At 44.7% G+C, this 18,098-nt stretch overlaps 1 protein-coding gene across 4 annotated transcripts in view; it reads left to right on the top strand.

The window, feature by feature from the left end:
• LOC140716882 (B-cell CLL/lymphoma 9-like protein) overlaps positions 1 to 18,098 on the top strand; it is a 150,540-nt gene that overhangs the window by 1,556 nt on the left and 130,886 nt on the right. The gene's annotated exons all lie outside the window — the stretch shown is intronic.

Below are 18,098 nucleotides of genomic sequence, written 5' to 3'. Positions count from 1 at the left end.
GTAGTTGTACCAGTGATCAGTTTCTGATGGTATTTGGGATCAATAGTATTATGGGGGGGGGGGGGGAAGGAGAAGGATAATTAACCAAATGGCAACAGAATCAGTTTCCACAGATGCTGCCTGGTTTGCGAGACATTTTCTGACTTTACTAAAATATTCTATTTTTCTAAATGAGCCATAAGTAGATTTTGCCAGGGAAATTCTATCTAAATATCTCTAATAATTAGTTGCATTTACTTGGTACTGCACTGGGGACATCACCCAAGAATGTAGTCAAAAGAATTGCAGATACTGGAAATCTGAGATAAATTTGGGATCAGTGTCCTGAAGAAGTGTCTCAGCCTGAAACATCGACTGTTTATTGATTTCCATAGATGCAGCCTGGCCTGCTGAGTTCCTCCAGCAATTTTTTTTGTGTGTGTTGCTCTGGATTTCCAGCAACTGCAGAGTCTTTTGTGTTTAAAGTCTGAAAATGCCAAATGAACGAAATAGCTACCACTCATTCAAAGTTTGGGTGGTTTGTACCTTGTTGTGGGGATTTCAGTGGAGTGAAATCTGCTGTATGAGCAGAATTGGTTGAATGTTTGGGGGGTGTAAACAAGTGTAGTGCTTTGAGGAGTAAAAGTATTCCATCATGCTTTAATGAGAGGAAGCAAAAGGCTTTAAAGGGCATGAAGGATATGAATGGGTTAAAGTGTACCAGAAGTGTATCCAGCATGCAGGACTGCAGATCTCAAGTCAAGGTTTGCAAGCTTGCAGGAGATGCCAGGAATCAGTTCCATGCTAAAGAATCAACAGATTGAATGGAAACCATGAGCTTCAGCTGAAGTTAGAATTCTGGACAGTCCTGTGCAGCATTGTACCACACATTCACTGAGGGAGCAAAGTAGACTGGTTCCAGGTGAAGCAGGCAGAAACGAATGGAATAAGATTGTGTATGGAATGTGAATGTGGAATGATGTCAAACTTGGTTTACAAAGCGCTCAAGGCATCTGTCAGACCCCAGATATTCTTTAAACCATCTGAGCTTAATTTAAATGTTTAGAGAGCAGGAATGCTACAGACCCTCTTCCTCTATTTTTGATATGTTGGAGACAGATATGCATCAAGTTTACCCAAGCAATCCTGAACAGACTTCAGGAAGGCAGATCATACTAAACCTTTGTAGGGGAGTCGGACAGATGTTTGAAGGGATATCGGCTTTTTGGTGGCAGCTGTGTATAATTTTTCCAGTCTTGCACATCAGTGTTCATGCAGTTTAAATCAGGCTTTTAAAAGGAAAAAAAGCAACTTTATAAAACTCTAGGTCCCATCTACTGTTCTGGATGTTTCATTATAGGGAGGATCTCAAGGCTTTGGAGAGGGTGCAGAACAGATTTGCCAGGATGCTGCCTGGATTAGAGGGCTGGGCAAACTTGGGTTGTTTTCTCTGGAGTGGCAGAGGCTGAGAGGAGATCTGACAGAGCTTTATAAGATTATAAGAGGCGTAGATAGAGTAGATGGACAGTATCTTTTTTCCCAGGGTTGAGGGCATCGATTTAAGCTGAAAGGGGGGCAATTTCAAAGAAGATGTGAGGGGCAGTTTTTTTTTATACAGAGAGTAGTGGGTGGCTGGAGTGCTCTGTCTGGGGTGGTGGTACAGGCAGATACATTAAGGATTTCTAAGAGTTTTAAATAGGCACGTGAATGTGAGGGAAGTAGAAGGATATGGACATTGTTTCATTGGCCATTTGATTACTAATTTATTTGGTTTGGCACAGCCTTGCGGGATGAAGGGCCTGTTCCTGTGCTGTACTGCTCTGTGCTCTAAATAAATGAGGACTGGTGATGGAAAAGAAGCAGTTATATTTGTGTAGCTCCTTTTGTACCACCTGGCAAAGAGTTTACAGGCTAATTTCAGTGCCATGCGAATGTGGGTTGAGAGGTGGATGGGAAATTTGGACAGAGTGGAGAGATGGGAACATAATACAATTTATACACAAGCTACACCACAGGCTGACCCTTGTAACCTGTCCACCAGACTGACCTCTGAGAGTGCAGCATTCCTTCAGGTACTAGATTGTAGTATTCATCACGAATGTGCTTTCAACTGGAGTTGGGATTCAGCCCATAACTTTAAGGAGTCTTGGTTACTATATAGGATGGTTTCTGTGCTGTTAAATAATATGGGCTCTTTACTGTACAGAGCTATTCCAGCAGTGGCTGTGTGATGTGGTTAGCAAGCACAGTAAATTGTGCGGATGAGAGCAGGAAGTGGCAAATGGACATAGCTGTACAGTTATGAGTGAGCAAGGCTAATAGAGTTAAGTGTGGCAAAGTGTGAGGTTAGCTAGATTAGCTTCTTTGTACACAAGCAAGATAAATGATAGCAATTTTAAAATATTGAAAGACCAGAATGTGCAGAGGAGCAAAGGGTACTGAATGCAAAGAAAAGAAATTATTTTGCGGTCATTCACACCTCATCTGGAGTATCTGTATTCAAAGGCACTACTCCCCAAGCTACACAGTGCAGATTCACCAAAATTATACAAGAGTTTAAAGAGTTAATTTATCAAGATACTTTTTGTAAACTCTGTACATAAACCTCAGGAGACATTTTTTCTTTTCCATGAAAAAATTATATTTATATAAAATATAAATGAAAGCTGTTGTATTTTCTCAAGTTCAAAGGTATGAGGGGGTGATTCTGCTGCAGTGATGAAAATCAAGCATTTGATGGGGTAAACAGCTAACTTTTTGCTGGTGGGGAAAATCCATAGCAAGGATTAAATTAGAGTTAGGCTGTTCAGGAATGAAATTGGGAAGCAGTATTTTTTTTCAAAAGCCGTTCTGTAACTCTATCCTAAAAGATTATGGTTGTTTGACCCTGAACTCTCAAATTATCTCCCTAATCTTTCTCTTCACTTCCCCCTCTGCTTCTTTTCTCCCTTCCTCACCACTTTCCTTTCTCTCTGCTCCTTTGTTATGCTCTTTAAAAGTCCATTCCTTAACCAAGTTTTCTTCTGCACTAATACCTCCTTGTGGGTTTCGTGCCACATTTCATTTGAAGCATTCCTACAAAGTGCCTATTTATCTTTTACTGTTAACGGCTCTACATAAATACAGTTTGTATAGGAAATGAGATGACTGCAGTGTAATACTGAGTTGTTAAGATCAGAGAGTGTTGATACTTGACGATAAAAATGAAGCAATAGCAATCAAAAGTTTAGGAACTTTATGAAATTAAAATAAACTGCTTCGTGTGTGTTCAATATATTGTTTTGTCAGGTATGGTGCCTGCAGTTTTTTTTCCAATCTTGCTGCAGCTTGTAACAACTGATTCATTCCTGATTTCAATGCTGATCTCTAATTTGTTAGAAAACCACAATTTCTCTCAACCTCATCACCCTGCGTTCTCCGTTCACCAGTGATGCTTAATTGTTCCTCTGCAGATGTTGTAGATTTTACGACAGTGACTGCAGTCACACACAAAATGCTGGAGGAACTCAGCAGGTCAGGCAGCATCTGTGGATAGAAATGGGTAGTTATAATTTCTGGTCAAGATCAAGGACAGCTTTTATCCCATTGTTATTCAACTCTTGAATGGACCTCATGTACGATAAAGGTGAACTCTTGATCTCCCAGTCTATCTTGTCATTGCCTTTGTGTTTACTCATCTACCTGCACTGCACACTTTCTCTGTTTTGGTAACAAAATATTCTGCATTCTGTTAATTGTTTTTCCTTTTTATACTATCTGGATGTACTTGTGTTTGGAATAATCTAGCTGGAAGACATATAAAACAAAGCTTTTCCCTGTATCTCTGAACACGTGGCAATAATAAGTCAATTATTCCAATTATTATCTGGACTGAAATGTCTCAACCCAAAATGTCAACTACATTCAAAGTTCAAATGAAATTTATTATCAAAGTGCATATATGTCAACATATACAACCCTGAGATTCATTTTCTTGTGGGCATACTCAGTAAATCCATAATAGAATAATAGCCATAATAGAATCAACGGAAGACGGCACCAATTTGAGAGTTCAACCAGTGTGCAAAAGGCAACAAACTGTGCAAGTACAAAAAGAAAGAAATAATAAATATCAAGGACGTGAGACAAAGAGTCATTGAAAGTTTCCAAAGGTTGTGGGAGCATTTCAATGATGGGGCAAGTGAAATTGAGTGAAGTTATCCCTTTTTGTTCAGGAGCCTGATGGTAACTGTTCTTGAACCTGGTGGTATGAGTCCTGAGGCTCCTGTACCTTCTACCTGATGGCAGCAGCGAGAAGAGAGCATGGCCTGGGTGATGGGGGTCCCTGATGATGGATGCTGCAACAATGGTTTAGAATATAGAATAGTACAGCACATTACAGGCCCTTCGGCCCACAATGTTGTGCCGACCCTTAAACCCTGCCTCCCATATATCCCCCCCCCACCTTAAATTCTTCCATATACCTGTCTAGTAGTCTGTTAAATTTCACTAGTGTATCTGCCTCCACCACTGACTCAGGCAGTGCATTCCACGCACCAACCACTCCCTGAGTGAAAAACCTTCCTCTAATATCCCCCTTGAACTTCCCTCCCCTTACCTTAAAGCCATGTCCTCTTGTATTGAGCAGTGGTGCCTTGGGGAAGAGGCGCTGGCTGTCCACTATCTGTTCCTCTTAATATCTTGTATACCTCTATCATGTCTCCTCTCATCCTTCTCTCCAGAGAGTAAAGCCCTAGCTCCCTTAATCTCTGATCATAATGCATACTCTCTAAACCAGGCAGCATCCTGGTAAATCTCCTCTGTACCCTTTCCAATGCTTCCACATCCTTCCTATACTGAGGCAACAAGAACTGGATACAGTACTCCAAGTGTGGCTTAGCCAGAGTTTTATAGAGCTGCATCGTTACCTCATGACTCTTAAACTCTATCCCTCGACTTATGAAAGCTAACACCCCATAAGCTTTCTTAACTACCCTATCTACCTGTGAGGCAACTTTCAGGGATCTGTGGACATGTACCCCCAGATCCCTCTGCTCCTCCACACCACCAAGTATCCTGCCAAGTTTGTGTAGATGTGTTCAATCGTGGGGAGGGCTTTACCTGTGATGGACTGGGCTTTTTGTAGGATTTTCCATTCACAGGCATTGGTGTTTCTATACCATGCTGTGATGCAGTCAGTCAATATACTCTCTACTAGATATCTCTAGAAGTTTTTCAAAGTTTTAGATGTCATGCTGAATCTTTCCAAACTTCTTATGATGTAGAGGCACTGTAGTGTTTTCTTCATAATTGCACTTGTGTGCTGGGCCCAGGGCAGGTCCTCTGAAATAATAACACAGAGGAAATTAAAATTCTTAACCCTTTCCACCTCTGATCCTCCAATGAGGACTGGTTCATGAACCTCTGGTTTCCTCCTCCTGGAGTCAATAATCTTGCCGACATCGAGTAAGAAGTTGTTATGGCACCACTCAGCCAGATTTTTAGTGTATGGAGATGTGAGAATTACCTCTGCATAGATGCTGCCTGACTTGCTGAGTTCCTCTAACATTTGCATGTTGCTCTAGATTCCAGAATCTGCAGTCTCTGGTGACTCTACCACACGTCTGCAGTACCTGACATTCCCTTGGGTGCAGTTCATGACTGTCCTTGGATGTAGATGCCAAGAGGACACTCTTCATCTGTAAATCTAAAGAATGAGTTCTGATGTTATTCCACTGTAGGATGCATCCCAGTCATTTGGTCTTGTCATTGCCCAATTTCTGCAGGCTTGCACTCTGATCACTGGGCGTCTATCTACATGTTCCAACTCCTGAGATCAACAAGGAACCCTGAAGATACACACTCAATGTTTTATGAACAGCTTCTCTCCCCCCCATCAGATTTCTGAACGTTCATGGACACTTCCTCACTATTTTGCTCTCCTTTTGTGTTATTTATTTTTAACTATTTCTTAAGCAACTGAGAGTTTTTTGTGTGTATTGCATTGTATTGCTACTGCAGAACAACTAATTTCAAAGTTCAAATTAAATTATGAGCACAGTACAGATAATCACCATATACAACTTTCAGATTCTTTTTCTTGTGGGCATACTCAATAAATCCATAATAGAATCAATGAAAGACCGCACCAACTTGGACATTTAACCAGTGTGTAAAAGACACTAAAAATAAATAAGCAATACATATCGAGAACATGAGATGAAAAGTCCTTCAAAGTTTTAATAAACCTGATTCTTGATTCTGAGCTGAAACTGTTGTTCCACCTCACCATTAAACAGAGACCACGAACCTTGACACTCGTGCGTTATGTTATATTGCAATCACAGATTTGATTAATTACATTATTGAATTACAAATTGTTGGGGTCCATTGGCTGTTGGCCCAAGATTGTTATCAAATACTTATTAATGATAGATTATGACACAAAACCTGAGCAAGTGCCTTAGTCAATTCTGCAGTCTGAACTAGAAAGAATTCATGTCCACTCACTGATTAATGTAAGAAATGTCCTAGGGTCCTGCTTCACCTCGTCATTTTCATTCAAATGATGCATGATTTTGCTGATTGGAGTGTGATTTGTACACGCATCAATTGGAATAGAATTTTTTGTGACTTGGACCACTATTCTTGTCTTAAATTTCAGAATGAAGGTATTTAGAACCTGCCAAATACTGTTTTCTCCATTTCTTTCATCTGCAACCCTTGTTTTTACTAACCCATATTGCCTCATTCCCAGCATTTTGCAGATCCCAGATATTGAATTTTTATTACTGCTTTGTTGGTGGTCGTCCCTTCGTTCACTGCAGTCTAAACTGTAGAATTCTCCCTTGAAGTCTTTTCACCTCGGTTTCTCTCTTGTTTCATGACCCTTCTGAAAACCTGCCTCACCTGTTCTAATATTTTGTGATGCAGAATGGTAAAATAACCATGATGTGCCTTGAGATATTGCAGCTGTGGTTAAAAAAAAAATATAAAAGCAAAAAGAAAGCCAAATATGCTGGAATTACTCAGGTTAGACAGTGTCATCAAGAGTCGAGAGAGAAATCGCAACTGCCTCCAGCTGCTCAGGGCTTTGTGCCTGCGAGCTCCGTGATGTTTTGCTCTGCTGCGTGATAAGCTGAGCCTCTGGGCCTGTTCTGCCTTCGTGTCTATGGACTCACTTCGTTCTGAATGCTGTTGCTTGCTATTATTGTTTGCATGATTTACGTGTTCCCCCACCCCCCATGCATTGGGTGTTTATTTGTCTTTTCTTTGAAAGCGTTCTTTTCGGGTTTCTTGTTTTGTGGCTGCCTGTAAGGAGATGAATCTCAAGGTTGTATAATGTATACATTCTTCGATAATAAATGTATTTTGAACTTTAGACTCTCTTCACAGGAATTGCCTGATCTGATTATTTCTTGCATTTTCTGTTTTGTTTTTATATTCCACATTTTTAGCACCTGCGTTTGTTTTTTTTTGCTTCTATAAATGTATCTTGTTGTTTTTGTTGAAGGGTAGTTCAACAACCTCTGTGACTGGTAGTTGGATGCTTAGCTGGGTGCCTTGATCGTGTAGGTGAGACCTACAGAATAAAAAGCTGCAGTAGCTCACACAACTCTTTCACTCATCCAGATACTAATCCTGTGCCTTGTTCAGTTTCTAGCCTAATCATCACCTACCATGATCAGTATGATGTGCAAAAATCTAACCATCACATCCTTGAATATACTCTGCCTGAGAACCTACAGTTAGCAAATTCCAAATGTTGATATTTACTGAAGTGAAAGATCTGCTCATCTTACAAATAAATGGTTGTTCCCTTTTCTTGAAGCTATGACCCCTTTCTGTATTCTCCAATAAACTGACTGTCATTTCCATTCAGACTCTTAAATGTTACAGTGAGATTTTGTATCCTTTTAGGCCAGTGACCATATCCTTCCTCTGGAATGAAGACCAATACTACAGATACCAAATGTGGTATTGTGGCGACCCACTTTCTGCGCAGGTGAACTGGCTCACAAATAGCCAGCACGTGGGGGGAGACTTTGGTAATGCACCTCTGACGTCATTTCCGCCCAGAGAGGGTGGGCGCTAGGGATTAAATGCCAGCGCCGCGAAGTTTGAATAAACTAGTCTCAAAACGACTTACCGACTGTGTGTCGTTATTTCAGCGTTGTGTGTAGCACATCGCTACATTGGTGACCCCGACGGTCCAAACGGGATTTGGACCAAAGATGACCGACTCTTCATCTGTTCACGCAGTTTCGCTGAAACTGCCGTCTTTCTGGTCGCTGCAACCACGCGTGTGGTTTAGCCAAGCAGAAGCCCAGTTCCAGATTCGGCAGATATCCTCTGATTCCACGCATTACTACCACGTGGTGAGCGCCCTTGACCAGGAGATGGCCGCCCAGGTTGCGGATTTCATACAGTCGCCCCCGGAAGAAGGCAAATATGAAGCATTCAAAGCGCTGCTCATTGGGACCTTTGGCCTCTCACGGTGTGAGCGGGGTGCCCGCTTGCTTCACCTGGACGGTTTGGGAGACAGGCTGCTGTCAGCATTGATGAACGAGATGCTGTCCCTGGCTGACGGACACAAGCCCTGCCTTATGTTCGAGCAAGCGTTCCTAGAGCAACTGCCCGAGGACGTACATCTGCTGCTGGCCGACGCAGATTTCAGCGACCCCCAGAAGGTGGCAGCCCGGGCAGACGTGCTGTGGAAAGCCAAGAGGGAGAGCGTGGCGTCCGTCGGTCAGATTACCAGGCCATGCGCCCAACAGTGGACCAGACCAGGCCCGGCAGGGGGGCGCACACAACACAGAGGCAGGAGTGAGGAGGCCAGTGAATAGTGGTGTTTCTACCACTAGCGGTGGGGCACAGGAGCCCGCCGTTGTCGCCTGCCCTGCAAGGGCCAGCTGCCGCTAATGACTATGGTAGCTGGCCACCAAGACAGCCTCTTGTACGTCTGGGACAAACAGTCGGGACGTCGCTTCTTGGTCGACACCGGAGCGGAAATCAGCATCTTGCCCCCGACGGGGTACGACACCCGCAACAGGAAGCCAGGACCCACCCTGAGGGCCGCAAACGGCAGCACGATACGGACCTACGGCACCCGCACAGTGCAGCTGCAGTTCGGCGCCAGCCGGTTCACGTGGGACTTCACACTGGCCGCCGTGGCCCAACCACTCCTGGGGGTGGACTTCTTGCGAGCTCACAGCCTGCTGGTCGACTTGCAAGGGAAAAGACTGGTACATGCCGAGACTTTCCAGATGTTCTCCCTGGGTGAAGCCAAGTTGCTGGCCCCACACCTGGACTCCATCACGTTGTCGGACAACGAATTCACCAGAATCCTGGCAGACTTTCCATCGATTCTGGCACCGCAGTTCACGGCAGCCATGCCCAGACATGGGGTTCAGCACCACATCCCGACCCAGGGACCACCCCTCCACGCCCGCGCACCAAGGCTCCCCCGGACAAGCTCCGCCTGGCGAAGGAGGAGTTCAAGAGGATGGAGGAATTGGGGATCGTACGGAGGTCCGACAGCCCATGGGCCTCCCCCCTGCACATGGTGCCCAAAGCAGCCGGGGGGTTGGAAACCATGCGGCGACTACCGCAGACTGAATGAGGCTACCACTCCAGACCGCTACCCCGTGCCGCACATACAGGACTTTGCAGCAAACCTGCACGTGGCAAGAATCTTTTCCAAAGTAGACCTCATCCGGGGATACCATCAAATCCCGGTGCACCCTGAAGACATCCCCAGAACAGCACTCATCACCCCATTCGGCCTGTTCGAGTTCCTCCGAATGCCGTTCGGCCTGAAGAATGCCGCACAGACATTCCAGCGGCTAATGGATGCGGTGGGACGCGACCTGGACTTTGCGTTCATCTATTTGGACGACATCCTTATAGCCAGCGGTAGTCGCCAGGAGCATCTGTCCCACCTCTGCTAGCTCTACTCCCGCCTGATTGATTTCGGCCTCACGATCAACCCAGCCAAATGCCAGTTCGGTCTCGATACCATCGACTTCCTGGGCCACAGGATTACCAAAGACGGGGCAACACCTCTGCCCGCCAAGGTAGACGCTATCCGCCACTTTGCCTGGCCCAACACGGTCAAAGGCCTACAGGAGTTCGTTGGTATGATGAACTTCTACCACCGTTTCCTCCCCTCAGCAGCCCGTATCAAACACCCTTTGTACACCCTGATGTCGGGTAAAGGCAAGGACATTACTTGGGACGAGGAGGCCGCGGCCACTTTTGTTAAAGCCAAGGAAGCCTTGGCAGATGCCGCGATGCTGGTGCACCCCAGAACGGACGTTCCGACCGCCCTCACGGTGGACGCATCTGACACAGCAGTCCGTGGGTTGCTGGAGCAGCTTATTGAGGGGCGCTGGCAACCCCTGGCGTTCTTCAGCAAGCACCTACGACCACCCAAACTCAAGTACAGTGCTTTCGACCGGGAGCTGTTGGCACTGTATCTGGCAATCCAGCATTTCAGGTACTACTTAGATGGCAGGCCGTTCACCGCGTTCACAGAACACAAACCGTTGACCTTCACATTCACGAAGGTGTCTGATCCCTGGTCAGCTCGCCAGCAGCGACATCTGTCCTACATATCCGAGTACACGACGGACATCCAGCATGTCTCAGGAAAGGACAACGTCGTGGCGGACGCACTCTCCAGACCAGCTGTCAAGGCCCTGTCCCTGGGCGTGGACTATGCAGCACTGGCGGAGGTGCAGCAGGCAGACGAGGAGATGCCCAGCGACAGGACCGCAGTCTCGGGTTTGCAGCTGCAGGACTTTCTCATAGGCCAGGTGAGAGGACCCTCCTGTGCGATGTGGCTACCGGCCAACCTCGCCCCATCATCCCGGCAGCCTGGAGGCGGCGAGTTTTCGACTCCATACAAGGTTTAGCGCACCCATCTATCAGGACAACCGTCCGGCTGGTCTCCAGCAAGTTCATGTGGCACGGACTTCACAAGCAGGTCAATGAATGGGCCAGAACGTGCGTGCAGTGCCAAACAGCCAAGGTGCAGCGGCACACTAAAGCCCTGCCGCAGCAGTTCGAACCCACCCACCGGAGGTTCGACCACATTCATGTGGATATCGTGGGGCCCCTGCCAGTGTCGCGAGGAGTGCGGTACCTCCTAACGATGGTAGACCGGTTCACGAGGTGGCCAGAGGCAGTCCCGCTCACCGACACATCTGCTGATTCCTGCGCCCAAGCACTGATCGCAACCTGGGTAGCATGCTTTGGGATACCAGCTCACATTACCTCCGACAGAGGCACCCAGTTCACCTCTAGCCTGTGGTCGGCTGTGGCCGGCCTGTTGGGAACGCAGCTACACCACACTACTGCCTACCACCCACAGTCGAACGGACAAGTGGAACGCTTCTACCGTCACTTGAAGTCGGCTCTCATGGCTCGCCTGAGAGGACCTAACTGGATGGACGAGCTTCCCTGGGTCTGCTCGGAATCCGCACAGCGCCCAAAGAGGATCTGCACACCTCGTCGGCCGAGCTGGTGTACGGCGCGCCCCTGGTTGTCACATCGCTACAGTTTCAATAAGGCCAGTACAATCACAGCAAGAATTCACTACTTTTGTACTTCAAACCTCTTGCAGTAACACCATTTGTCATTTTTGATTGCTTCATGTTTACTTTTTGCATCTCCTAAACTTCATCCTTCTGTACATAAACATTTACTTGCTCATCGCCATTTAGAAACATATTTGACTTTATCAAAGCATATAGGCTTGCACTTCCCCTAAGTTACTCAAGCTGCCTTTCTCCAGTCCATTCAGCTAACTGGTCTGTCCATAATTTTATTGAAGAGCAGGTGGGAAATTTCAGCAAATTGAATATGTTACCTTCTGTCTTTTCATAAATTGTGACCAGCACTCCACTAGAAATATTGCAGCAATCTGAAGAAGGTCTTTTAATTCCCACTGTCCTTTAATCCGTCTTCTATTCTTTGCCAATATTGTAACCTAACTGGATGAACCCATTGTCTGTAATAACTTTTAAAGTGGTATCTTATTGAAAATCTACTTGTGCTGCTTTCATTGGTTTTTGTCTTTCCACTCTCCTTGCCATTCAAATCCTACAAAAAGATTACATTTGTCAAGCATGATTTTCCGTCCCTAAAACCACATTTGCTCTCTCTAATCGTGATCAGCTAAGTGTCTGGTTGCCACTTCCTTAACGATGGATTCTAGCATTTTTCCAGACTAATAGATTCCAAATTCTGTGTCTCTACTTTCTTAAGTGGCAGTGTTACATTTGCTACCTTCCAAGCTGTTGGCACTTTTCCAGAATCTAAGGAGCTTTGGAAGATCACAACTTGAGCATCCACTGTCTCGGAAGTCTTCCCTTTGAGAACCCTGAGGTGCGAGTCCTTGGGTCCAAGGGATTTGCTGGCTTTTAGTGCCATTCATTTCTCCAGTGTAGTCTCTTTAGTCATATTAATTACCTTAAGTTCCTCACTTGGTTTCCTTCCACCTTTTTTTGCTTGCATGTTCTCAAGGGTGAAGATAGATGTGCACTATCTGTTTAATTCCTTCACCATTTTATTCCTCATAATTTCACCTGTCTATCTTCAAAGGACCATCAAGTTTTGTTATTCTTTTCTACAGAGCTGTAGAAGGTGCTTCAATAATTCTTTTACATTCTTACTAATTTACTCTCGTGATCTGCTTTCTTAATCTTAATTTTGCCTGATTGTTGCTGCTCCCAGTGCTCTGTTTGATTCCTTTTTTGGCCACATTGTAAGTCAATCACTTTAATATTATCCTTGACCTTAATTACCCACAGATGGATTACTTGTGGAATTTTTGTTTCGTAATGAAAAGTACATTTTTGAGAATATTTAAATGATGATCTATTTTTACTGCAAAGCATTTTTAATCTATTTTCCTGGTGTGTTATACATAAAATGCTAGCAGATTATCTGACTCATCGTTGTGGGACAGGTTCTTGAAGTTTGAACTCCGAGTTTAGTGGCCTCTCCCCTATAATGGGTGCTTTTGTGATGTGTGTGACCATTGTGAAGGGTCATTTTGTTTTAAGTGCTGGACAATCTTCAACTCTCATTACATCAGTGATAAGCAGGATGTAGTGATTAAATTACTGACATTGTTTCTTCTCTTGTCCCAATGCCTTAAACTAGGTAAGTACAATATTAACCAGTTATCTTGTTTTTTTAAATAAAGAGCTCTTTCTATATTTTTTTTATTGCACTACGTATAATCTTGGACTCAACACAGGGAGCATTATACTCCGTTTCTTTTGGACTATACCGTATTAATGTTGGGAAAAACAGCAGCTAATTTGTACTCAGTAAAATTCCATAACCATGTAGTATATGATCAGATAATCTGCTTGAAATGGTATTAGGTTAGATATGATTATTGCTCAGGATTCCAGTAAGAGATGCATTGCTTTTCAAAGCAGCACCATACTTGGAGAAAAAATGGAGTGTAGTCAATAGAGGATTGGATTGGGTTTATGTTCAATAAAGGATTCAGTTGAGTTTGGCTGTGATGCTCTTATGGTTAACTTATCTGATTGCTTTTGCTGCTGAACCTTGTATAAAGCAGAATATATGTTTGTTACCTGACCTGAATCCTCAGAGACAATCTTCCCTTCATTAGTGGTAGACGGAATAACTACACTCAACTTTAGTCGCCCTGTCACTGAACAGTTCTCATATCCTATGGACTCACTTTCAAACACTCTTCATCTTATGCTCTCGATATTTAATGGTTATTTATTTATTTTTGTACTTGTGCAGTCTGTTAACTTTTGCACATTGGTTGTTTGTCCATTCTGTTGGGTGAGGTCTTTCACTGATTTTACTGTGTTTCTTGAACTTGCTGTGTATGTGATGCACCATCAATAACTCTCTCTGAGACGTAAAGGCGAGATATCGGCTTTTATTGACTGGAAGAAGGAACAAGCAGTGGTTGACCACCATACTACATCCTGGAGACTGAGAGGCCGGGCTCAGACCTCAATCGCCTTTATACAGGGGTCTGTGGGAGGAGCCACAGGAGCAGTCATCAGGGGGCGTGTCCAGACAGGTATATGTAGTTCACCACAGTATGCCTGTAAGAAAATGAATCTCAGGGTTGTAAATGGTGACATATGTACTTTGAACTTTGATTGGAATATGAACTGCTTGGGAGTGGGGTTGACTGAGGTCAAGAGCAGGAAATTGAATTGGTGGTTAAGTATGGTGGTGAGTTAAGCTGGTGCAGTGTTCGCTCTGGCACTGTTTGACGTGGTCTGTTTTCACTTGCGTTTGGCTTCAAGTGCAGCTGGTCTGGTGAACCTTTCTGGTTGACATGAATTCTGATGTGAGTTGGCACAATGCCATGCTGCCCACGGTTTGGTACGAATTGGCATTAATCTGGTTGTCTCACACATTGTAGTGGTGGAACAGAGGGGTAGCTGCAGTGTATGATCCAGTAGAGCCACATTTTAACATGTCTTGCACTGACCCTGCATTGTGATCTCAATCGACACAACTGATTTAATTGTGAGAACTGAATACTTCACATGGTTTAACAGCTGAGCAGTCGGAGTCAGCAGAGTTGGAGAGGTAATCTGAGAATCTGTTTTCTTGGCCATTGAAGTGTCCAGAAGGGACTGGTCTAGGTATGTGCCCACAGCAACGGTATTGGTTTGTGGGTGTTTTTGGACTGTTGATGCCAGAATTGAATGTAGTGCCAACACATAACTCCATGGTGGCAGTCTCTGCTTATAGCAGTATCCATGTACACTATTTCGTTTGGGGGAGGATATGTGTATTTGTATGTACCCATATGATCTTATGCAGTGTCTCTTTCCAGCTTTCTCTCTCTGCTTGCTTCTCTCTTTCTCTGCACGACTGCATAAATACGTAGATGCCTCCAGGATAGGATTGGCATTTGGTAGAATCCTGGAGTAGGGGGACATTTGACAGGGATAGAAACCCACATTTAAAAAAAAAATCTTCCGATGAGTTAGAAGAACCTTGGGAATGAGAATTTGGTTCCCACTCATCTACCAAGTTTCAAATCTTCCCCCTTTCAGTGAAGCTTTAGTGAGGGTGCAGAGGAGATTTCCCAAGATGAATGGTGACTTGATAGAGGCATATAAGATGATAAGAAGCATAGAGTGGATAGACAGACTTTTCCCCTTGGCAGAAATGGCTAATATGAGGAGGCATAATTTGAAGGTGTGTAGAGGAAAGTAAGGGGAAATGTCAGGGGTGCAGTAGGTTTTTTTAAAAATACAGAGTGCTAGGTGTGTGGAACACACTGCCGGGGTGGTGGTAGAAACAGATACATTAGGGGCTTTCAACAGACTTGGATAGGCACATGGGTGATCAAAAAATGGATGACGATTGAAGGAAGGAAGGGTTAGAATGATTTTAGAGTAGGTTAAAGGGTTTTCACAAACATTATGTCCTGAACCGTTCTTAAGATTCCCTCCTGCCACACCCCCCACACAACACTGAAGATACTGCCTCCTGCTGACATTTGGTCTTGCAGAGGGTCCCCAGTATCTCATTCTAATGACTGTGTGTGGCGAGTCCTGGCAGATGATACAGCTCCGTGAGGCTTCGCAAATCTGATGTCCGTATAAAGCAGGGGTTCCCAACTTGGGGTCCGGGGTCCACAGTCCCCTCAGTTAATGATAGGGGTCCACGGCATGAAAAAAGGTTAGGAATATATTAGAAAGTGCCTTACAGAAGGAGTTACCACAGCTGTGATATTGAGTGGAGTACTGAGCCTTGTGGTTTAGTCCCAGGGCATTTTATGCCTTGTTAAATCCTGTTTTGAGAGCTATATTGAGTGGCTTAGGTCATTGTGGGGTTCATTATATAGTAACATTGAGGAAAGACAGTACAATGTGAATGTGACACTCCTATGGCAAGTTAGCTGGTGCAATTCTTGCATTTAGGTTCACGTTAAGACTAAGATGACAAAGAGACCATAATTTATGCGGCCAGTCCAGCTGCTTCCTCACAGGTTCAATCCTGACCTCCACTGTACATTCTCCCTGTGATCACTTAGGTATCCTCCATGTGCTGAGATAGAAGTTTATAAAATTATGAGGGGCATACTGGGGTATACTACTTCTGTCTGCTGCTGTTTAGGGCAGCATTGAAGGTCCTCCATCTTTGGCAGCGTTCACGGCTTCCTTCATCACGTCAGTAGCTTCCTCTTGGCTTAGTGTCCGTCGTGCAGGTGGAGACTCAGGAATACTGTCACACTCTGATATGGAAGGATTCCAAGTGATGGGCGCAGGTAGGATAGTGGTGATCAAGAGGCTTTGGATGGGCGTGTGAATATGTAGTGAATGGTGGGCATGGAACGTGTTCAGACAAAAGGGTTTAGTTTAATTTGGCATCGTACTCAGCACAGACATCATGAGAAGGGCCTGTTCTGTATCTCATGCTCCAGAGACATGCAGGCTGGTCGGTTAGTTGAACACTGTAAATTGCCCCTAGTGTGCAGGCAGTCAGTAGAATCTAAGAGGATTTGATGGTAATCTGGGGAAATTAAAACAGGATCATTGCAGCTAGATGTTTAATTTCTGATAGAGTTCATCCAGTGGTTTGAAAGGGTCTGTTTCCATTCTGTATGACTATGACCCAATGAGGCATATTTACTGCATTAGATGGTACATGGTTTATCAGATGTTTGGTGAAGGTTATCAGAAGATGAGATTCCTTTTGTAAAATGTCAGGGTACAATGTAGTGTGTGACAAGTCGAAGTAGTGTTGAAGCTTAAGCTGATGAGACTCGAGGGGACAGGTTTATGGTGAGAGAGGTTGAGCAGGTTGGGACTTTTTCATTGGAGCACAGGAGAATGAGGGGTGATCATGTAGAGATTTAGAAAATCACGAGGGATTATAGACTGGATCAATGCACTGGGTTGGGGAATCATGAACTAGAGGGCAGGGGTTTAATATGAGAGGGGAGAGATATAATAGGAACCTCGGGGGCAACTTTTTCGCCCAGAGAGTGGCCTGTATATGGAATGAGCAGCCAGAAGAAGTGGTTGAAGCAGATGTACTAACGACATTGGAAAAGGTACTTGGACAGGTCCGTGGATAGGAAAGATTTAGAGGGATATAGTTTAAATTGGAATCTTGGTCAGCATGGGCCTAATGGATATAAGGACCAGTTTTCATCCTCTACGCATCCATCCAGATTAGGATGTATCTCAAGATCAGATCATCAGGGTTTAACACAAACACAGCATTTGTTCCATCTCGTGAAGATGTGCGAAACTTCATCCTGGTTGGGGCTTTGGGGGTACTGGGTACTCACAGCCCAGTGTGAGGGGAGGGGTGAGTGATGAACTTGCATTCCCAGAAGGAGGACAGAGTGGTTGGGGGGAGAATGTGGGAGGGTTGTTGACTTCCCAACGATGGTGTGTGGGGGTTTTGTTGTTGGGAGACAGCTGTGTACTTGCATTCCTGGACTGGAGGAGGAGGGAGGTAGTGGGTGTACATTCTGGGGCCAGCTGAAGGCCTTGCGATTTTTGTGGAGGGAATTCAGGCTGTTTTGGAGAACAGCTGATGAGTGGAAACCAGAAGCCTCCATTTGTAGAGCGCCATTCTCTTGGAACAGAATCCCAGAACACAGCACCACCTCATACCTGCTAATGCTGCTACCTCACAATCCCAGCACCCCAGGTTCAATCCTCACTTCAGGATTCTCATTTGCTTCCACATCCCAAAAATGCACAGGTAGGATAATTGGCTGTTGTAAATTATCCTTGGTGTAGTTTGAGCAACAGGGAAAAATTGATGAGCCCGTGAGAGGGAATAGATTACAGGGAAATAAGTGGGGGAATGGGATTGATGAGTGTGCTCTGAGAGCTGATATAGACTTGATGGAATGAACTTATCTTGTATTATAAAGCAAGAAAATAATATATACAGTACTTACTGCATTAAGGACTCAAGGGATCCTGGTGCCATTTTAAATGAAATCAATGGTGAAAAGTAGTCTCCTGTAGGGATTGTCCTGTTGCTGGAGACATGTGCTGTCTGCTGAAACTTGCACTCTGATGAATTGTAGGCATCTTGAGAATTGGAACTCTTCATGGGTTAGTGCATCACATTTTTTTCTGATTTTC

Source organism: Hemitrygon akajei, chromosome 26 (assembly GCF_048418815.1).
Source record: "Hemitrygon akajei chromosome 26, sHemAka1.3, whole genome shotgun sequence".
NCBI classification, from domain to species: domain Eukaryota; kingdom Metazoa; phylum Chordata; class Chondrichthyes; order Myliobatiformes; family Dasyatidae; genus Hemitrygon; species Hemitrygon akajei.
This window is presented reverse-complemented; position numbering and strand designations above follow the sequence as displayed.